General features: G+C 41.0%; 1 long non-coding RNA gene across 2 annotated transcripts; it reads left to right on the top strand.

Annotated features, from left to right (window-relative positions):
- Positions 1-3,665: 3,665 nt before the first annotated feature.
- On the top strand, positions 3,666-24,210 carry LOC123501395. 2 transcript variants are annotated; one of them, XR_006673623.1, is made up of 3 exons: positions 3,666-3,707; positions 4,454-4,651; positions 20,592-24,210. It is a non-coding gene; the product is annotated as an uncharacterized LOC123501395 (long non-coding RNA). The 2 variants fall into 2 exon arrangements; XR_006673622.1 differs by lacking the exon at positions 3,666-3,707 and having other exon boundaries at positions 4,340-4,651.
- Positions 24,211-24,461: the final 251 nt, after the last annotated feature.

The following is a 24,461-nucleotide window of genomic DNA, read 5'->3' as shown; positions in this document are numbered from 1 at the left end:
ACATTTTCAAACCTTTTTCAGTGATGTCACAAATCGCAAGTCGCAAATTGACTGAACAAGACCAACATGTCGGTCTTTTTTGCGACTTTTTATTCCAGTCGCTAGGCAACGATATTCAGTTAGAAACTACCGACTTGCAATTTTAGTAGCAAATCTACACATGTGTAGCCGCAAATCGACGTTCGATGAGATAGCTGCCACTGTCCAAGAAGTGTTTCCCTCTGTGTAGGGTGCTGTTGGAGGTGAGGATGGAATACATGTACTTGTGGTGATTTAATTGAGGTTTCCGGTGCACCAAAAGAACTGTAGTTACCACTTCGGCATCGTCACTGGAGGAAGACATCTTGTCGGGTAGCTGTTTGTTGACATTCACTTCCCACCAACCAAACAGTCACTATGTATGAACGTGTTAATTCCGACTAGAAGGGCTCTGTCGATACTGTCAGCGACTTGCAATTTCAGTCGCATATTGATTCGTGTGAACCCGCCTTAATTACTCTCGGTCCACAAACCAAACAGTTGCTATGTATGAACGTGATAATTCCGACTAGAAGGGCTCTGTCGATACTGTCAGCGACTTCCAATTTCAGTCGCGTATTGATTCCTGTGAACCCGCCTTAATTACTCTCGTTCCCACGCTCTTCAATCTTGTAAATTTTCTACCATCTACCTACCAAAGTCATTCTCAAACTAAATATACGAAGGAATATACTTCTCACATAAAGGCGCGTTTACACGTGCCAATTTGCGACTGAAATTGCAAATAACTAGAAGTATCAACTGAGCCTTTCTAGTCAGAAAACGTCACACGTAGCAACTGGAAAGTATCTACTAGTTGGCGCTATGGTGGGAAGTAAACGTAAACCAACAGCTCCCCACCAAGATGTCTTCCTCCAGTGGCGATGCTGAAGCTGTGGTGGCTCTTCTTTTGACGTACCGGAAGAGTTAACAGAAAAGAAAATGCTTGTGGATACGTCCCTGACTAAATAGAAGGAAAGGAGTGTCTAACACACACTAATCTTAGAAGACTGCAATCAAATCAAATCCTTACAAGTCTTCGATCCTCACCAATAACACTCTGCATTGAGGGAAACAGTTCGTATAGAGTGGTAGCTGTTTCGTTGAACGACGATTTGCGCAAGATTTTTTTTACTGTATAATTAATTTCTGTGGTCCCAATTTTTTTTTTCCTCACCAACACCTCCTCTACACCTGGAGACCACATTTTCAAAGCTTACTCCGTGACGTCACAATATAAATAAAGTTGCAAATCGATTGATCTTGTTTTGCGACTGGTTTCTCCAGTCGCTAGGCAAATTGGCAGTGTGAACCCGCCTTAACTCCTCTTGACTATATAATTTTTCTCGGACTTCAAAGTGGAGTATGTTTCTGACTTATTTTCTGTTTGTAGAGATCTTCATCCTTTGATATTTCAATGTTTATCACTAACTTTGGATTTCCGCTCCTTTCACTGACCATTCTGGTGAACTAGCATATAACTTTGCAATCCTCCACAGCCTGAGAGCTCGGTAGGTTCTGGTGCAATGCATCCATCCTATACGAACTCTTATTCCTGACCATACTGGAGATACGTCCAATATTGTTGACCTTTAACTCCAACACTTCTAATACTTTCCCTTATACTTTCACTCTATCTCTCTGTTGGGCCGGATGTCCAGATTAAAATCTGCTACCTGCATCTTGTCCTATCTCTCCAATCCCTCCTCAGGATCCCCTGTAGTGGAGGTGCCTTGCCTCTGGCGTTTTGTCCCTGCTATATTTGTGAACATGGGGACCGATTTTTTTTTTTTTTTTTTTTTTTTTTTTTTTATCTCTTGCTGTATCTTAATGCTATTTTTACGCGTATTGTTTTTCTGATTTTGCATGCCTCTCTCCCGCGATCTCGCTGCACAAGACTTCCTTCTTTCAGCCGTAGGTAATTTGTTCACCTCTTTATCGCAAGAGTTAACTTAACTAGTACTTCCCCTCAACCATCCATTCTTTCTCTAGTAAACTCTGTAACTCCCTGCCTTTTTGCTTTCTGCATTTCCTTCTTCCTAAGTTTTAGGTTCGTACGTACCTGTAGATTCTTAAAAGAGATTTCATGACACTTATCCTGTGTGCGTTTATATACTTAATTATATACTACAGAATCTAGCAGAGCTCATAATGATCTGTCTCCAAATCTACATTTATCTAACTTTTCCTTAAATTTGTAAACGTATTTTGCTGCTACAACCTTTTCACTCAGTCCATGTCAGATGTCCACCGTCCTATATGAAAAACGGAACTCATCAAATGTTCTTAAGACACTGACTTTTCGTTATCTAATTGGAATGTCCTCTTGTTCGTCTATCTCTATATCCTCCATGAGTGATACCAGATCCATCTTTTCCATACGGTTTACTAACTTATACATCGTTATTAGGTCTGTGTATATACTGTACCTACATACTATTGTACAGAATGCAGGGCTCGAGTGGGGCTCATAGTCTGTAGTTTCCCGCCTCCATGTCTCCATTTATTCAATTTTTCCTTAAAGTTATGCACATTATGTACTGTAACAACTTCATCATTGCATGCATTCCAGTTTTCCACCATTCTGTGTGAAAAACTGTATTTTCTAATATCCTTCACACACTGCCTCATCCTGATATTTTTTACATGATCTCTTGTCCTTCCATCCTCTTCTGTCAACAGGTCTTCCTTGTCTATCTTTTCAATGCCATTGACCATCTTGTACATTGTTATTAGACCTCCTCGTTCTCTTTTATCTTGTAAGGTTGGCAGTCCCATTTCCTTTAGCCGCTCTTCATATGTTAGGTCCTTTAGTTCCGGCACCATCTTTGCAACAATTTTCTGTATCCGTTCTGATCTTCATATATCTTGATTGATTGATTGATACATTTATTGTTGAATTAATAGGAGACCACACCACAGTTGCATATTCCAGCTTTGGACGTATCATGCTTTTGTGATGATTTATTATTTTTTTCATCGTAACTTTGTCCATAAATTGAAATGCCACTCTCATATTAGTCAACATTTTATGTTATATCAGATATCTTGCTGGTGTGTGTGTGTGTGTGTGTGTGTGTGTGTGTGTGTGTGTGTGTGTGTGTGTGTGTGTATTTACCTATTTGTATTTTACCTAGTTGTAGTTTTACAGGGCCTGGGCTTTATGCTCGTGTGGCCCCGTCTCCATATCTACACTTATCCAATCTTACTTTAAAAGTATGCACACTCGTTGCAGACACTACTTCTTCATTTAAACTGTTCCATGTCTCTACATCTTTGCGGGAAACTATATTTTTTAACATCTCTCAGACATCTTCCTTTTCTCAGCTTTTTACTATGCGATCTTGTGCTTCGGATGTCATATTCTTCTCTCAGGATCAGTTTCTCATTATCCACTTGGTCCATTCCGTTGATCAATTTAAAAACTTGTATCAGGTCTCCTCTCTCCCTTCTTTGTTCCAGGGTTGGTAGATCCATAGGCTTTAGTCTCTCCTCATATGTGTTTTTTTTTTTTTTTTTTTTTTTGCTGCCCTTTGATTGAATGATTTTAAGGCAGCAGGCTCATATACTGGCTAAAATATATTTGACAGCTGTTGGATCATCAGTGCCATTGGAGGAGTGAGGGAGTGACAGCCCGAGTGGTCCGGGCCGTTGGAGACGCGGCATCAGTCACCAGCACCAGTGTTCAGGTTAGAGCGAATGAATGATGCTAGAATAGTGAGAAAAGTGTTTCTGTGGAATGTCAGGAGTAGCAAGTGGGGGAAAAAGTGTGTCAGGATGGTGGTGAAGAGCGGTCTAATAGCTAGTTGGGCTTTTCAGTAGGTAGAAGGAAGGCACTTAGAGAAGGACTGGAGTATGATAGTTAGAAATAGAGATGGTAGAGAATGGGGTGTAAGGAAGTGGAGGAGTGAGATAGACAGAGTAGTGAAAGGTGTGGGACTGAGTGACTGGAAGAATAGGATTGAGCAAAAGAGTACCTTGGAATGGTATAGAGAGAAAGAGGCCCCAATGTATGAAAAGTGGTATGATGGAAGCCTGGGTGGGGATCTTCTCTTCCGAGCTAGGGCACAGTGCATGGATGTGAATGCAAGGAATTATAGATGGTCTGAGTCCCGCAGCAAAGTGTGCCAGATGTGTGACATGGGAGAGGATGAGACGGTGGAGCATGTGGTGCTGGAGTGTGTGAAGTATGCCAGAGACAGGTATGAGATGATGCAAGTGGTGCTGAGGGAGCTGGGGCATGACAGAGTGGAGATGACAGGAAGGGAATGGATGGTGGTGCTGCTGGGACTCTGTGGGGAGACGAATGGAAGGATGATTGAGGCTGTGAAAGAGTTCCTGGAGAGAATGTGGCGTGCTAGATGCAGGAACTAGTGGTGTGAAAGATGATGATTGTCCTCTTTGTTGTTTGTGTTTTTTCGTATTTTCCTTACAGGCGCTGCCGATTCAAAGGCCTGACGCAGAAGAAATTCTTGCGTCACCTGCAACATCAAGATCAAGATCAGTATCAGTGTTGATACTTGATAGTGGACACAGCTGATTCAGCACGTCACCCTGACCTTGCCCACCCAATAGTGCCACCGCCCACTCCCGGTACAGTGTCTGGTGTCGTCACCCTTCGCTCGTAGAGGAGGTAGGTTGGCAATGCACGTGTGTATGCTGTATGCCTGTGTGCATTTTTATATAAAAGGAGAAAATTGGTCAAGAGCAACAGAAAGAATAAAAAAAAAAAAAAGGCCCACACTGGTAGCAAAACAGAAGGCAGTCCCTGCATAGTGTGCCCAGCGGTGCCACTCCTTGCTTTTTTGACTAGATCTTCTTTTTTTATGAGTGGCAACACTGGTGTGCACTGTGCAGGGCTGGCCACATCTGCTGGGCACTGGACAGGGCTGAGTGCTGGCGTGTCTTGCTGTGCCCTTTAAATACTTTGGTAAAAATGCATAAGAAGTCCCATCTCCCTTTCCCCACCCCCCTCCCCCCCAGCACCAACAAGCTTGGGGGCCTGTGGGGAATCGGGTTTTAGGTGGGGGGAGCCAAAAGAGGCGATATATGGGGGGTCGGAAAATCTAAGGATAAAAACCGCCGTTTTCAGAAAAAAAAATTGAAAAGTACAAAATTTAAGAATAATTTTCACTGAAATTATCCCTTCCCAGTCCTAGCAAGTTTGGGGGCCTGTGGGAAATCGGGGGTTTTAGGGGAGGAGGAGGTATATTTGAGTGATATATGGACTTTGAAAAATCTAGAGACATTTCCCCAAATGTTTGAAAATATCCCTAAATATAGGGAAGTTTTACATAACCCTCCCCCCTACAACACTAACCTAACCCTAACATAAACCTAACCTAACCTAACCGGACACCCCCCCCCATTGGACTAACCTAACCCTAACATAAACCTAACCTAACTAACCCCCCTATAACACTAACCTAACCCTAACATAAATCTAACCTAACCTAACTGGGGGGCTGTGCCCCCCCAGACCCCCCTACAACACTAACTTAACCCTAACAGAAACCTAACCTACCGTATCCTTGCTTTGGGGCAGCTTCCCTCCCCCCACACCGGTTCTCTTATAGCTCCACACAATATGCCCTACCTCTACCAATACCCTCCTCACAATACCTTAACGAAAGGATGAAGGTCCTGGCTGGTCCTCTTCTCGATTGTACACTGACTTGCATCGCAGGAGCGATGATTTCCCAGCAATCAAATTCGCAACCTTTTCGCTGTACTTGACAGCAAACTTCAGCAAGCCGAGATCACAGTCTTCATAGCGTGTCATGGCGGGTGCAGGGTAAGGACTGGGCACCTGTACACGTGTTACCCTCATCCTTCATTGCGGATTGATACCTGCGCTGATATCTGCGCTCACGAACCAATGAAAAGCTTTCATGTTTGAAAATTAATAGAAGTACATGAATGAAAGTGTGAATTGAGGAAAAAGACGAAGATAAGTTATCATCCAAGAGAAAGGTGGTGCATTATTTACTTTTTTGTCTCATAACACATACGTTGATGACATGTTGTCAATTCACATGTAATAGGAACTTGTTCCTGTCAAGGCAGAGGTACGTGACTGAGGTGTTGTGAGGCTCAGTTTCACCTGCGTACCACAGTGGACGGATCTGTTAGGGACTTAGATTCTGGCGGAGATGGGTGATTTTCAAAAAAGCAGCGTGACCTACTTAAGATCGACCGCCTTCCGAAATCTTTATACATCACAAGTATACTATTATAACTTCTTCATAATGACTACTTTGAAGAGTTTGGTAAGGGGGACCTCTTCTGCACATTAACCAATACTTTAAAAACTGTATTATATTCGTCTTATATGCAAGTATTTCTTAAATGATAATTAAGTGAGACAAATGGCTCTTTGCAAGCTATAAAAGCTTTATGGGCAATGCTAAGAAATGAAAAATAACAAACAGGAAAAACCTTTAATGTAAATCAAAAGAAAGGAGAATATAATATGCATTTACACATATACACATCATAGGTACTGTATATACATAGGTATGTGCATATATACAAATATACACTCATACAGTTAAATTTAAACAAACTTATATTCATACCCATGCAGTACATTTATTGATAATAGTAATTATTATAATGATAATAATAATAATACTATAATTATGATAATAATAATAATAGTAATGTTAATGGTAATAACAGATAATAATACTATAAGCATGATGTAATATAATTTTATTAATGTTAATGATATAACATCAGTGATAGTAATGATAATAATGCTAATGATAATAGTAATGATAAATAATGATAATAATAATAATAATAATAATAGTAGTAGTAGTAGGTAACAATAATATAATAACTGTAAATAAGAGGGTAAAACTACAGAACCACTGCTCCCCACCTTTCCTCTCCCCTTCCCCCTCCTCCCCCCCCCAAATAAGCTTGGGGGACTGTGGGGAATCAGGGGGATTGGGGGGGGCCAAAAGAGGTGAGATGTGGCTATCAAAAAAAAATCTAAGGACAAAAACCTAACCTAACTGGGGGCTTGTGCCCCCCGTGACCCCCCTACAACACTAACCTACCCTTACATAAACCTAGCCAGGAGGGGCGCAGCCCCCTGGACACTAACCTAACCCTAACATAAACCTAACCTAATGGGGGGGCTAGAACCCCCCTCCAACACTAACCTAACCCTAACATAAACCTAACCTACCATATCCTTGCTTTGGGGCAGTTTCCCTCCCCTCACACCGGTTCTCTTATAGCTTCACACAATATGCCCTACCTCTACCAATACCCTCCTCACAATACCTTAACGAAACGATGAAGGTCCTGGCTGGTCCTCTTCTCCATTGTACACTGACTTGCATCACAGGAGCGATGATTTCCCAGTAATCAAATTCGCAACCTTTAAAACTAGTGTCACTGGTGGCCATGGCTGAACTGCGCACACAGAGTCTCTGTGCACCTGTCTGCCCAGCTGTGCCCGGCTATGAATACATATAGCAAATTCCCATTGGCACAGCTCGTGGTGTTAAGAGGTGGTGGCACGTCATTGAACAAAAGAACTATAGACACAATAAGAATCCTATTTAGCAGTTACCCACAAACCCCAGCTAGAAACAATTGCAAGTCAGTGTACTGCTCATTTCCGAGTGTGATGGAGCTCCATGGCTCGCCGCAGCTTGCTGGACTTAGAGAAAACTCGCCGAACGCCACACATTTGAAGGCTTTTGTACAACACACTAAGGCCGAGCACTCACCAAAACTCTCACTGACGGTAAACACATTACATATACTGCACTGTGCTATACGTATTATACAGATCAGCGTGGAGCAGTGATTCTAGAGAAGAACCAATAAGAGTTTCATATACAGGTGTCCCTCGGTTAACGATCGACTACTTAACGATATTTCGCTCATACGATCCCTCCAAATTAATCCCTATTTTTTGGTTAACGATCGCCAAAATTCGGTTAACGATCGGATTGACCAATCGCAATCGCGATCGCAATCGCGATCGCAGCGCCTCCATCCACCCGCGGCCCGTGCAGTAAACACACCACAGTCTTTCCCGCTGTTTTGATTGTGCAACAACAACTCTATCACGCTCGCTCTAAACTTCTTTTTGTGCTTATTTGTGATCAAGTGAACTTAGTGATGGCTTCCAAGCGACCCAACGATTGTTCTCCACCGGGAGATAAGGCTAAAAATCGAGAAAGAGCATTGGCCTTGATATTAAGTTGAACATTGTGACTCGTCATGAGGGTGGTGAAGGGGTAAACTCTATTGCTCGTGCCCTTGGTTTATCTCAATCAACTGTATCAACAGTTCTCCAGAAAAAGTACAAGTGAAGCAGCAGGCCAACCAAGTCACAAACCTGCACAAACACACAACAACTCGTAACAGGGAACCGATTATGGAAAAATTGGAACGTTTGCTGAGGCTATGGATTGAAGACCACACACACCGCCGCATGCCTCTTTCTACCCAACTCGTTACTACTAAGGCACTGAGCCTGTGGGAGGACCTGAAACCAGAATTCAACATAGGCGAGACAGTGTCCTTCAAGGCCAGTAAGGGGTGGTTTGAACGTTTCAAACATCGTGGGAGTCTACACAACCTCAAGGTTAGTGGGGAGGCAGCGAGTTCGGATCAACCGCTGCAAACGCCTTCAAGCCTTTGCTTAAAGAGCGCATCGAGGAAGGAGGTTATTCAGCCAAGCAGGTTCTAAACTTTGACGAGACAGGCCTGTATTGGAAGAAGATGTCATCGAGAACGTTTATAGCAAAGGAGGAGAAGTCGGCACCAGGATTCAAGGCATCTAAAGACAGGTTAACATTATTGGTGGGGGAATGCGCTGGTGATCTTAAGCTTAAACCATGCCTTATTTACCATTCCCAAAACCCAAGAGCTCTGTCTGGCTATATTAAGGAATATTTGCCCGTAGTATGGAAGGCAAACAAAAGGGTGGATGACGACTGTTATCATGCAAAGTTACGTGACAGGATACCTCTCCAAATTCCTAAAAGAATATGCTGCCCAAAACAACATTGCTAACAGATTTCTCTTGCTGTGTGACAACGCCCCAGCCACCCAGAGAGCATGAATGACTGGGCAGATAATATTGAGGTCATGTTTATGCCCCAAACACAACTGCCCTCATCCAGCCGATGGACCAAGGAGTCATCGCTACTTTCAAGGCCTATTACCAGCGGCGCACCATGAAACAGCTGTTGGCCTGCATTGACACCCCTGACAAGCCGACCATGAAACAATTTTGGAAGGATTATAACATTAAAAAGGGGATCGACAACATCGACGAGTCATGGAAGGAGGTGTCCAAGTCGGCAATGAATGGATGTTGGCGTAATTTGTGGCCTGAGTGCGTGGAACGTAAACAGGAAGTCCCTGTCGATGTTACAGCAGTAAGGAAAGACATCGTTCATATCTCCCATAAGGCAGGCTTCAATGAGGTGGACGAGAATGACGTACAAGAACTGCTGGACAGTCATTCTGAGCCTCTCTCCAACGACGACCTCATGGAGTTGGAGAAACAAAATACTTTGGAGGAAATGGAGGAGGACAAGGAGCCTGAAAGAACCCTCTCCGTCAAGATTTTCGAGGAGATTTTTAATCATATTAACCAGGCCATACATCTTCTCCAGGAGAATGACCCCAACCCAAACCGAAGTAATGGCGTGACTAATGCTATAGAAAATGACATGAAAGTGTATAAAGAACTATTTGAGGCAAAGAAAAGGATGGCAAAACAGACAGTCATCTCATCTTTCTTCAAACCACTCACCGCCCAAGCAACCCCATCCACATCCCAAGCAACCCCATCTACCGATCAAGCAACTCCATCCACCTCCCAAGCTACCCCATCCACCTCAAAAGCAATCCCATCTACTTCCATAGGAGTCATCTCGTCGTACTTCAAAGTTCGTCCTGCTACCTCGAAAAAAACTCCACCCACTTCCAAAACAACTCCATCCACCTCCAAAACAACTCCACCCACATCCAATCTATCCTTCACATCCACCGTAACCTTGAGTGACGATGAGGAGAGCCTGGATGACCCACCCCCACTGGAAAACGTATTCTCTCAAGAATTTGAAGGGTTTGAAGCAGCTGACCGAGTTTGGGTCGGTGTGGGCATGATGATTTAATCCTCCAAGGCCCTGTGTCCCTCGGGGCACAAAACAACACACTACGCATATCACATCCACTCCTCAAGGTAAGTACTACCAATTCTAAAGGTGTAAATAACAACTAACAACATAGAAAGTGTCGTTTATTTACGCATCGCGAAATACATGTATGTAGTTGATAATTTCAAATCCCTCAGTTAGCGATCGTTTCGGTTAGCGATCTGTTTTTGGGAAACGTAACCCTATCGTTAACCAAGGGATACCTGTAATCATAAGTCTACAACATCAGCTTACTGAACTAAATGCTTCTGTAGGAGGATAACTAATGTCATTTTACTCTTTCCTTAAATGATGGTAGGCTGGTGGATTGTCGGATATTATGTGGCCCTTCATCCCATATTTTTGGTCCTGATTACAGCAGTGAATGTTTGAATAAGCTTAGTTTGTGTCTGGGAATATTCTGTGAAAGCTGGTTAAGGGTTCGGTAATAGTGTATTGGTTGTGTGTTGTCAGTATTAGATTGTATTGATATTATATGACCATTGATCCCATATTTTTGGTCCTAAATACAGCAGTGAATGTTTGACTAAGCTTAGTTTGTGGGGGATATTCCGTGAAATCTGGTTATAGGTTCAGTAATAGTGTATTGGTTGTGTGTTCCCAGTAGTCTATTAGAATGTACTATTGATTTGTACACATATGATGCAATGCTCAGTTCAGATAAGTCAGCGAGGCTCAAGATATTTAGTGTTTTAAATAATGAGGGTGTTTGTTCATTAACATTACTGTTGGTGGTTATCCTCACAACTTTTTATGTAGTATATTCAGGTACTACAGATGACAGGGATAAGTAAGGGGCCAGATAGGGTTACAGTAGTTAAGATGTAGACAAATGTGAGCATAATACAAATATTTAAGAACACTAATTGGGTCAAAATGTCTTACTTTGAGAAGGAGTGGGATGGTTCTGGATATCTTTAATCAAAGGTCTTACAAGTGGTGCCTCAAGTTAAAATTTTTGTCAAAAGTTATTCCAAGGAATTTTATTTGATTTGCCAGTAGGATCTCACCATTTAATATAGTTAGATTTGGTAGGGTCTGGTAGGTAGTAATATTATTAGAAAATACCATGAAGTAGGTTTTGTTAGTATTAATTGAGTTGGTGAGCTAGGCAGCTGTTGGAAGATTTTTGAAGTTCTGTATTTGCCATATAGATTAAATCTGATGGTTTTTCACTAGTCATATAGTTGTTGAATTGCCTGCAAATAGTATAGTGTGAAGTTTATCTGATGGATTGGAAATATCATTGATATATATATATATATATATATATATATATATATATATATATATATATATATATATATATATATATATATATATATATATATATATATATATATATATATATATATATATATATATATATATATATATATATATATAAAGAAGAGTATGTATAGGTCCCATTATGCTTCCTTGTGATATACTGGCTTAATTGGGGATAAATTATTGTTAAAAACTATATATTGTTGTCTATTATTTAGATAAGACCTGTACCAGTCATGGATACATCCCCAAATACCATAGTGATACATTTTATCTAGGAGAATGCGAGGTTGCACCGTGTCAAAAGCCTTACGGAAGTCTATAGAAATGGATATGATATATTTGCTCTTATTAAGTGCTGTGTGAAGGTCAGACCTAAAGGGATTTGTGGCATTGAAAGTGCTGAAACCTGGTCTGAAGCCAAATTGTCTATCATTTAAAATTTTCATCTTGTTTGAAAAGAGCAGTAAATGTTTTTTCATTAAAGATTCAAATATTATTGAAAAATATAGTAATATAGATATGGGTCTGTAATTTCATACATCTGTTTTGGTATCTGATTTATAAATGGGGATGATTTTGCCAAGTCTCAGATTGTCAGGGAAGGTTCCTGTGTTGACCGATTGGTTGAACAGAATTGTGAGAGGTGTGGCAAATATGTCTTTGTTTTCTTTTATAACAATTGGTATCTCATCAATGTGTACTTTAATGTTTTAGAGAGCTGATATTAGTTTAATTGTATCCTACTTTGTTATTGTGGATGTCACCATAGAGTGTGGATAGTCACTGCAAAGCTTTGAGTTTTGTTTTTCTTTATACCATGTGAACTTTTCATGCGAATTTATGGGCTAAAGGGGTACCTCCTATCTCAAAGCCCACCCGCTAGGAAACTGTTGTCCCGAGTAAGGAAACCCAACCTACACTCAGACTGTGGACAGGCTGTGAGAGGTATGCGAGGGAGGCAGTTTGTGTTTAGGGGTAATGTTTGAGAAATAGTCATTAAATGCATTTGATATTTCATGTGGGTCTTCTCTCAATATAGTAAGCCTTTGTTCCCTTATTGGTGTCATTAGCTGACCACCGTTGCAATAAAGTATCGGACAGTACATCCCAACCTTTCTTGTATTGTGTTTGTGTTCGTTGTGTTTGTTGTGTTGTGCTTGTGTTCTATTTGAGTGTGTTTTGTTGATGACAGCTGGCCTGTGTTTGTGTTTGCTGGTGTGATTGTCTTATTGACAGTGGTGGGTTGGTTACTGTTTCCTGTGTATTGTTTGTTTATCTAGATTGATGATATTTTGGGTTCTCTGTGTGTGATTGCTTTCAAGTCACTCCAGCCTATAGTTGCTCTGGCCTTCAGTCACCCTGGTCACTGCAGCCTCCCATCCCAGTCACACCAGCCTCCCACCCTGCTTACTACAGCCTCCCACCCTGGTCATTGCAGCCTCCCATCCCAGTCACCCCAGTCTCCCACCCCAGTCACTGCAGCCTCCCACCCTGGTCACCCTAGCCTCCCATCCTGGTTACTGCAGCCTCCTTGTTTACTTATGACACACATGATAAACACATTTTACACAACATTGGTGGAAAATAACATTATTTTTTGCTGTAATATTGTTCATTTTTAGCTGCTGGCAACATGCATTAACCCTCTCACTAACTTTTGTAATTTTTTTTTTTTTGCAGTACAGTGTACTTCATGGTTAGGGAAGTATTTTAGGCCGCTGCACAAACTTCACTTAGTTGGCAGTTTTCTTCCTTTAGAAACTCAAAAGCAAGCACATATTATATATTAGTAGATACATTAGGAATTTATCTATGAGGTGATTACATAAAAACCTCATTATAAAAGTGATTTTATGCCTCTTTTGCTATGAAAAAAGACTTAAAGGAAGAAGACAAATGTTCCCAACGTCATAGCTCAAAACTTTTCCTGTGAACATTTGATGCACTATGCTTGATTAGAACCATCATTCATGAGCTTTACAACATTAGTATTGCCATTTTGAAACATCAGTTAAATCTTGAGCCGAAATCACGATAGCCAAAGTGAAGGATCTTTGGTAATAATTCAGAGTGACAGCAGGACCTCCAAGCTGTCAGTTTTTGTAAATTTTTGCCCAGTTTTACACCATATAATAGTATAAAAATGAAGAAACAATACAGTATAAAAAACATAATCAAGAATCACAATAGCAACATACATTTTATAGTATTTTATTCAGCATATTTGACGGCATGTATTACATGCAGGCATGTAAGGTGCACACCCATTTCAGCAGGTCAGATTCAGGAAAAAAAATTTTTTAGTGTATTTAAGCATACAGTATACTGTTGAAAGCAGCCTAGCAACACATTACACAAGCTGAAAACATGTACCTTTCCTTGTGCTTTTCTGACGGTCTTGTTGCTGTTGCTAGACACATGTCATAGGTGGTCGGCCAAAGGCTCTTGCTGCTGCTCTGTTGCTGTGCTCCTTGGCATAATGTACCACTTGTTAGTTTGTAGATGGTGTGCAGTGGAACCACACACACTTTGTGGGCCCCAGGGTTCTCAAGCGTATGGGTTCGAATCCTGGCCACGGGTTGAGATTAGGAAGGGCATTCACTCGGGCTAACGGTTCCCAAATGTCAAAACCAAAGTCCTCTTAACTTCTCTGTCAGGAGGCACTGTCCTAGCCCTAATGTAATAGGGAAACCAGATGTAAAAACTATAGAAAAAAAAAAATGTAGCTCAATCTTTTTCATCTTGCTGGCCCAAAGGTGAGTGTGTTGATGTGGTTTGTTATGATCATGAACTTGGCTAGATGGCATTGAGTCAGAGTGCCAATCAGCTGATATTTATAAACATGTGTCACAGCAAGTGATAATACTGGTAATGATAATAATACCAGCAATAAACTAATGTTGCATGCAACATTAGTTTATTGGATAGATTTGGGGAAATATGCGAAGAACTATTTGTCAATAAAAGTGTATAGAGAGACTCAACTATCAGGTGACGTCATAGCCCGGGAGTTTTTGAATGACGAACGTACGATACCAGTAATTTTGTGCGCAATGTATGCATATGTGCAGCTTTTTAAGTATGTGCAATAGCAATTAAAAGGGTGACCGTTCTAACCCCTCAAACTACCGTCCTATAGCTTTGATCTCTTGCTTGTCTAAAGTTTTTTAATCTATCGTGAATAGGAAGATTCTCAAACATCTGTCACTTCACAATCTTCTATCTGATCGCCAGTATGGCTTCCGTCAAGGTCGTTCTACTGGTGATCTTCTGGCTTTCCTTACTGAGTCTTGGTCATCCTCTTTTAGAGATTTGGTGAAACTTTTGCTGTAGCGTTAGACATATCAAAAGCTTTTGATAGAGTCTGGCATAAAGCTTTGATTTCAAAACTGCCCTCCTACGGCTTCTATCCTTCTCTCTGCAACTTTATCTCAAGTTTCCTTTCCTGTCATTCTATTGCTGCTGTGGTAGATAGCCACTGTTCTTCTAAATCTATTAATAGTGGAATTCCTCAGGGTTCTGGCCTGTCACACTCTCTGTTATTCATTAATGACCTTCTTAACCAAATTTCTTGCCTTATCCACTCCTACGCTGATGATACCACCTTATATCTTTCCACGTTCTTTCAAAGACGACCAACCCTTTAGGAAGTCAACAGATCACGCAGGGACGCCACAGAACACTGACTTCCGATTAGGGCAGAGAAAATCTAGTAGTTTTCAATACCTCAAAAACTCAATTCCTCCATCTATCAACTCAACACAACCTTCTAGACAACTATCCCCTCTTCTTCAATGACACTCAACTGTCTCCCTCTTCCACAATGAATATCCTCGGTCTGTCCTTTACTCATAATCTTAACTGGAAACTTCACATCTCATCTCTTGCTAAAACAGCTTCTATGAAGTTAGGTGTTCTGAGGCGTCTCTGCCAGTTTTTCTCACGCCTCCAACTGCTTACTCTGTATAAGGGCCTTATCCGCCCCTATATGGAGTACTCTTCGCATGTTTCGGGGGGTTCCAGTCACACAGTTTTACTAGATAAGGTGGAATGAAAAGCTTTTCGTCTCATCAACTTCCCTCCTCTGACTAACTGTCTTCAGCCTCTTTCTCACCGCCGAAATGTTGCATCTCTTTCTATCTTTTATCGCTATTTTCATGGTAACTGTTCTACTGATCTTGCTAACTGCATGCCTCCCCTCCTCCTGCAGCCTCGCTGCACAAGGCTTTCTTCTTCTTCTTCTCATCTCTATTCTGTCCAACTCTAATGCAAGAGTTAACCAGTACTCTCAATCATTCATACCTTTCACTGGTAAACTCTGGAACTCCCTCCCTGCATCTGTATTTCTGACTTCCTTTTAAGAGGGAGGTATCGAGGCATTTGCTCCCTAATTATGGCTGATGTTTTTCCCTTTGTAGAGAGCCAGCACTCAGTGGGCTTTTTCTTTAATCTTTTCTTTTTTTGCCCTTGGCTGGCTCTTTTCCCTTCATCAGCGTTTAATGTATTGCTGTAGCAGTGATCATTCTTTGTCTAGTGCAGCTGAGAGGTGCACAAAAGCATTTGTTACAGGATACATGCTGCAGGGACCACAGGGTGCTTGCCGAGTCGCTCTCTCAGATGCAGCTGTGGATTCATCGTTCAGGAATGGATTAATTTATTTTACACTGATTCCTGTGGGGGAAATGGTTTTGTTTCATGAATATATATATATATATATATATATATATATATATATATATATATATATATATATATATATATATATATATATATATATATATATAACAGTAGAACCTCAAACAGTATACAGTTTAGTTCAGTAATGATGTTCACTCTATGCAATTTTCACATTGTGCGAGCTCTTCAGGAAGATATCCATGGCATAATTCAAGAAATCCCTGTACATATATACCTATACCATCTGTTTCCTTGACTTACCAGGATGTACCCCTGAAAATGCCACCATGCCATGTTCTCCATGGAAGTTTGGATAGTTTTTGGTTTCACACATCCAACAATTTTGTCATGTTGCTCATGTTTCTCCGGTGAGACATGTAGTGAATTAATGGAAGTTTTTCATAATTTTCTTTGCTAATATATAGTTTTTAAGTTATGAGTCTTTTCAACTTTTGGGTGAACGAGCATTGAATCAAGTAATGTGTGTTGCAGAAGAAGATGGAAATCAACAAAATTACATTATTCATCTCTGAAAATATATAAAGTACACCTCTGGCAGTGGCAGCAGCGGCAGCCACAGGCATTGTTGCTGGTGAGCAGCATTGCCAGCAATTCCTTACATTGATTTTGTTTTCTATATTGACCTTTTTTTTTTTTTTTTTTTTTTTTTTTTTTTACCCTCAAATTTTTGTGTATAATTACCTAGGTTAAGGTTAGGTTATTGGACACTACATGTCGGTGAAACTTAAAATTGGCCATAACTTCTTATGCAGACAACATTACAATCACATCCGCACATAGACACAGCCTCTAACCTCTTGCAATCATTCCTAAAAAGACCTCAAGCCTTGTACACCACAAATAGACTTAACATAATTCCTAACAAGTAAACAAGCACTCTTCTCACGAATGACATTTACCAACACCAGTGCATCCCACCACTCACAATAAGCAACAATGCCATTCTTCACACATGCACCTAAAGTCCTGGGTGTACCATACAATACTTCTGTCATTCAGACTACACATTTGTTCATGGTAACTCATTACTGTACTGCACAGTCTATTGTTATGGATTCAGTAGGTAGGGGAGCATTGGTAGCAATGTTTACTTCCACCCTTCACTGCCAGGCTGCATCTGGCACCTGATTTGATTTTCTGCTGAGACTTAACTGTGGCCACAAATTAATCTTTTCATTCCACCTTCAAAAATTCAGACTACTGGAAAATTAGGATCAACAGTGTTCAGAATAACAGACTTTTACTGTAGTATTTTGCTTTATTTTGTGGGAAATAGATGTGTGAGTATTGTGTTGATGGGAACTGCTCACCTGGGTAGGCCTGTACCTCCTTCCTTCTCTCTCTCTCTCTTTAGCACAGTACATACTCAATTGTTGCCAAACAGCGTTGTCACCATTTTTTGTGTATGCTCTATGGAGTCAAAGCCATACAGCAAGCAGTTAGCAAGTGACAGATTTGATTTTTATATATGCCAGTGAGGACAATGTAGTGTACAGGTAACACACCAATGCTCACCAGCTTCATGACAACCTGCTGTTCTCAACATTCATATAAATGTTCCTTTACATTATTGTACATTCTTTCTAACTGATATCAAATTGTGCTTTGTTCTGTAAATTTTGCCCCTTTGTGTAATTGTGTTTCTATTCCTGCACTAATGGTGGGGCTTTGTATTGTCATCCGAGTGATACCATCCTGTGCTGTTCCAATATGTTCAGCTGCTGTAGAGATACCAAGGAAACATTCCCTCTCTTATAGTTGCTGACATACTGTACTCTGTAAAACACATTTCTTTCTTTGTGTCTTCTGTTTGAGTTCCTAGGTTTGTGTTCTGCTGCTTCAATCTGGGTATTCCTATCATTGATTGAATATTTCTTATGCCATGAGTATCACCACATGAATATCATGTCCAAATACTCAGTGTTATTGAATATGAAAGATATCTTTACTCAGGGTAGCAAAAAGATGTAGTGCTTTGGCAGTAAGCTGATTAACAAAGCCTCTCACATTTGTATCAAGATGTCTACTGTTGTGTTGAATGTAGAGGGGGTGATAGTTGCATTAAGTTTCTATATATGTTTAACCCAGAAATGCAAACCCTATACAGGTAACTCTCGATTTACGCGATAGATGCGTTCCAAGAGGTATCGCGTATATCAAAATTCGCATAAAACAAACTTGTAATTCTCATAAGAAACAATAGATAATAGGGGGCATGCGGGATGTGGTCTAAAAAAGTTTGTACAAATTACTCTATTTATTTAGCTAAATTAACATGGTTTTATTATTTACCATTCTAAATACTAGAAGTGTATTTAAAGTAAAGGAAAAAGTAAGAAATAATAAGAGAGCAAAAAATAATAAGAGAAAACAACAAAACAAAGAATACGTAAACACAACACTCACTGCGTCTCTGTCTTCACCACTCACACCACAGTCAGTCACAAACTTCCTCTGAGCTTTACCACTTTATCAAAAATCCACTTATCAAAAATAACCCCACATGCAGAAGAAGATGAAGGACGTTTTGGTGCCATCTTGGTGAATTATAGGCAGATTGAAGAGATTCTCTCTATATTCAGTGCTGGCAGACTGCAAATGAGGCACAAGAAGAGCGGAGCTCCCACTTATCGGCCAGCTGTGGAACTCTCTGGTATGCAGTTTGAAATTGCGTCTGGCGCTCAGTTTGAAAATGTGATTGAGCCAAATTGTGTATAAGTAAACCGATCACGCAAATGAAATTAATTATATTTTTTTCAGTTGTGTTATAACAAAAACGCGTAAATCAAACGTGCGTAAATCGAGTTACCAATATTTTGGTCATGTAAATACTCATACAAATCCTAGGAAAATTTCTCCCAGTTTTGAAAAATATAGATAAAATACTTATCTTAATTTTTTTTTTCAATTGCAAAACTTAGAATGAAAATATAATCTTTCTTCAGTTTGAGTCACAATTTACCTATTTTGTAATTTAAATTAACGTTCTCATATGGTAAAAAAGTCACTGGACCCATGATGTGATGGGAGCCTTCCCTAACAATAGCATGTATGGAGGAGGAGGTGAAGAGAAACACAGGTGTAGGGAGGTGAGTTTATTCCTGACTACTTTCTCTGATGCTTCTTCAGGGTTTATTCCCCTGAAGAAGCATCAGTGAAACTAGTTTGGAATAAACTCACCTCCTTACACCTGTGTTTCTCTTCACCTCCTCCTCCAACTTGTCTGAACTTCTGAACAAATAGCATGTATGCTAGTGTATCCATTGGTTTAGCACCTCCCTGAGTGACATTTTTGCTGTTAATTATGTGTGTATTTACACGTACGGCATTCGTCATCCCACCAAAGATTATCATCCACTGACCTGAAACTTCAGAAGATTTCAACCCGATTTATAAATCACCCACTAACGCAAACCCCAGGAGAATTTTACCTGAAATGTCTTTTATAAGAAAATGCTGCGAAGCAACTGAGACCATAATGTCATTCTTTAACACGTCTCACGAAGAAATGCAGCCGGAGGGAACGACAGCACTGCTATGCATTGGCAAATGTATGAATCGCAAAATCACCTAAAGTGGCCAGGAGGAATTCACCCGCTGTTTGTGTTTTGGGGTTAAAAAATAACACTTAACAGCCTCTATATAGGTGTGTTACTTAAACAGTTTCTTCACTAACACATAAAAAAAGCTAATCTGTCATTTGCTAATTGTTTCCTTTAAGGATTTGGGTGTGTAGATTATACATAAAAACTGACAACTTGATGCCAAACAGCACAGCTTGAGTACATGCATAGCGGGCCAGAGAGGGAAGGGAAAGAAGCACATAGGCCCACCTAGGCGAGTGGTTTCCACAACACACAACTAACACATTAATTTCTTACAAAACAAAGCAAAGCAGCTTATGTGTATAGAGTATTTCAACTTAGAGTACTTGAACTATCAAATCTCTCAGTGTGTACAATCACCTCTGATTCTGTTGGGCCCTTCACATTTTTTTGTGTTGGCAACATTGCATCTCAGAACATGAAAATCTTTGGCTTTGGTCTCACAAGGGCTCAGCTCCTCCCCCACCCCCTCTCTCTCTCTCTCTCTCTCTCTCTCTCTCTCTCTCTCTCTCTCTCTCTCTCTCTCTCTCTCTCTCTCTCTCTCTCTCTCTCTCTCTCTCTCTCTCTCTCTCTCTCTCTCTCTGTCTCTCTCTCTCTGTTTGAAAGCAGTGTACTTTTAACTCAATTTTAGGATGAAAATTTATCAGCTTATACATGGCTATCTGTATTGCTTAAGTTATTTGTTACTCACCATACAAATTAATGTCGTTTCTTTCTCCACAGATATTGTCATTTGAATTTTAAGTTATTTTACTTCATTCTCTTTGTTTGTGGTGTAACAAAAATATTTCATCAGCAGAAAATGATGAGATCAGCCTTGATGAAGTCCACCTGGATTGGACCTTTCGGCAGAGCTGAAGACTTGGCTCGACAAATACAACAAAAGTGGACAGTGGAAGGAACAGTTCGAAAAATTACTATAAAAACTAGACAGTGGAGGGGCAAAACTATCATACAAGGGTTTCAAGTGTGGATTAGAGATGGAGGAGGGAGAGCTTTTGGAATGAACTACAATGATCCATTCAACACAGTAACCTTTACTATCCCTGATGATAGACAAATCAGCAAGGTCTGCATTGAGTCTGATACTTACATACACTCTCTTGGCTTCATGCTTGACAATGGTGAAGTGTTAGGGCCTGTTGGAACTGCAACCCAAACCAAAGAAAAAACCATACCGGAACACTGTGATGACCTTAAGAGTGTAGTGCTGTGTGGAATATCAGGTATTACGGTTCGTAGTGAAAAAGCTCCACTTATTTCCAATGTCAAGTTTAATTTTCAGTATTAGCTATTCTAAAAACAGTATTAGTGAACAAGGAACAAATCATTATTTTTGATTGGTATCTATTGTGTTACTTGTACTGAACTGTAGCTATATGTTGAAATTATAATGTTCATGTTACTGTGATATTCATAGTTGTCGCAATACATCCAATTTTTTTTCTATTTCTGAATCACAAATTAATTTCTTGTTGGTTAAGAACTGCATTATTTACTTTACATTTTTGTCTTGTAAGAACAATGATTTCTCTTAATGTATAATAGGGATCGACTGATTGTCAGCCAGGCCAAATATCAGTTATTGGCCTCCTTGACTACTAATAATTGGTTTCGGTATTGGCCCTGATAAAAACATATCAGTCAATCTCTAATGTATAATCAACATGAATGTATTCACACGTAATATTTCAATTGTGTTAATGATTTTGTTAAGGTTATGATATAAGAAATGTAATGAAATTCAGCCAGTAGCAAGGCGTGAAGCTCGAGCTGAGTACCTTCCCTTGGACAGAGTAGGGATGGCCTTAGTGAGAGGTGTCAGGCATGCTCTCACACCTACATACTGGTATTATGGCAACCAGAAACCTTGGAGTGTTGTTTCCTTCCCACAGCATTGCCAAGACTCTTTGCCATCACCTACAGGAGGGTAAAGACTCTTGAAGCCTTTGGACACAAAACAGTGATGGCCAGGACAGACCACTGTCTCTTCAACCAGGAAGCCCAACAACAGTACACCACCCTTACATAGAAGGGGAAGTCCCTCCTAACCACCAACAAGAAGCTACTGGAGCTGTTTAAGTCCCAGGCACCCCACAGGACACCACTACCACCATCCATCCCTGCATACATGACCCCTCTTCCCACCACCACGCCAGTCCATCCTGCCAGCTCCAACTCTGCTCTCGTCATGGGGAATAGATTCTTGCCACCAGTGGAACACCAAGAGGGAGAATAGGAAGATACTCTGCCTCAGGGACTCTGCAGCCTCCAATTCAACCTGGCTCAAACATTTACCTTCCACAAGCATCAAACTCCATTTGACTAAGGTTGGAGTGACACCACTCAACCACCATCAGCCACAGGACAGCCTTTCTGGTCAAGAGGGCTGTAGGTTGTTTTGCTGTGCCATCAACAACACCCACTGTGCTACCATCCTGCAAACCCATACCGACAGCCATCCCACTACAACAGCAGCACCTAACCCACCAAATACACCGTCCTCACCCATCACTTCATCCTCCTGTGGAAAGGCTTTTAGTTGTACCAGCAAGGTTTCTCTGTCAAAAGTATTCACGGCACTCTGGCACACCCTCTCCATGCTCCTGTTTGTCTTGCTCTGTTAATGGCACTCACCTTCTTGCTAGGGAATGACAGACCCCTCCTCCAGAACTCAAACAAAGAACATGTTAAGGAGACACTCCCCACCATCCTTGGGGTGTATGTGACATGGCTCACACTGCACCTCACTCTTCACTTACCTGACTGTCATGTCACCAGGCAGGACCATCCCTAGGCTTGTGGTGGGGTAGTCCTTCTTGGCCTCCGCAAAACACTGGTTTACTTAATCCTCAGCTTTCCACCATGGCCAAGTGGACACCTGAAGATTGTTCTTCCCATTCTTTCTTCACCCAAAGGACATGGGAGTTTATCCATACCATGGAAAGAGCTGACACGCTCCCTCTCTCCCTCTCAAAAGTTTACATGGACAACGTGATGATCTCCATAAGGCAAAAGTCCTGGCTGGTCGCAACCACCTGAAAGTTTGATGTTTTTCCACCCTCCAGCCACCTCCAGACCTCAAACCATTCATCACTGCTGCAGTCATCTTGGGTTCAAGAGGTGACACAGCCCTTCACTCCACAGTTACTGGCCACAACACTGGGCTCATTCAAGTCAGACAAGTTACTAGGACTCAGCATCATTCTGTATGAGTTCCTCACCCACATCCCATCTCCCTTGGAAGACATCCTCCTACAGCTGTGCACCACCTTCTGGTCTTGTGGAAACTTCCTTGTCTGCTGGAAATTTTCCACCTCATCCCTATCATTAAGCCCAGCAAGGAGTCCACACCCCTTGCCTCCCACTGGCCCATCACTTGGCTGTGGCGTAGTGGATAAAGTGGTGAGCGTGGGATTGGGCAGACATCCATGAGCAAGTTTGAATCTCACCACATAGCACCTTGAAACTTTGCCATTTGTTGAGTGGTTTAAAATTACCTACATGTCATGATATCCATGTTCTAGGTGCTTACACCAAAGATGCACTCAGGTGGTGATATGGGCCCTAATATGGGTACCACTATGAATAAAATTGCCTGCGTCACTAATGGGTGGAAACTGAACAACACTTGCCACACTCTTCAAGTATACCTACAGGCACTATAGGGCATAACATGGGAAAAAAAAAAAAAACCTGCTCTCCTGTGTATGAAAGGACCAGTGCAGCTCCAGCCACCTCATGAGTATCCTTGAATTCTTGAGTCACCTACCACCGGTGACAGTTTGTGATGTCCCTCATGGTAGATCCAGAAGGGGTGCTTGACTCACCACCTCATAAGGGCATTTCCTACAAACTTGCAGGAATAGATCTATAGGGACCAACCCTCACTTGACTCCATGACTTGCTCACAGACTGTTTTTTTCAAGAGGCTGTGGTTTCTTCCTACATCATCATACACTCCATACTAAGAGGTGTCTTTTAAGGCTCCATCCTAAGGGTGCATTTACACCAAGTGAATCAAATGAATTTCTTTAGGATAACCACAGAATAATTTAAGATGTTGGTGGAGCCTGTCACCAACTTGGACTACAGCAGAAACTATGTCTGTTCGTGACACTCCGAGAGAATACTTTGTCAAGCCAGGTGGAGCTGTTGAGTGGCAGGACAGAATGATCCACTGATACATGCATTTACCATGTAAGAAATGGGCACACCAGTTGATACCATATTATCACATCTACTCTTTAACAGTATACGGAGTATATTAAAACAAATATAGGAGAAGGGAAAGACATCGTGTCATTGTGACACCCCTATCTTGGTGAACTATTGCTGTGTTATGACACCTTGTCTTGGTGAACTACTTTTTCATTATGACACCTTGTCTTTCTGAATAAAGTACAATGACTGAGTTATTTGGCATTATCTTATCCTCATCAAAATCAAGTTTATTACTTAAAAATGAGATTCTTTACTAGCATTCTTTATTATTACAAAGAGTCTACTTTTCCATCCCCAGTCTCCTCCATGCCAGTGAAGTGCCTTCGCTCTCTCTCTCTCTCTCTCTCTCTCTCTCTCTCTCTCTCTCTCTCTCTCTCTCTCTCTCTCTCTCTCTCTCTCTCTCTCTCTCTCTCTCTCTCTCTCTCTCTCTCTCTCTCTCTCTCTC

This window comes from Portunus trituberculatus, chromosome 9 (assembly GCF_017591435.1).
Source record: "Portunus trituberculatus isolate SZX2019 chromosome 9, ASM1759143v1, whole genome shotgun sequence".
NCBI classification, from domain to species: Eukaryota; Metazoa; Arthropoda; class Malacostraca; order Decapoda; family Portunidae; genus Portunus; species Portunus trituberculatus.
This window is presented reverse-complemented; position numbering and strand designations above follow the sequence as displayed.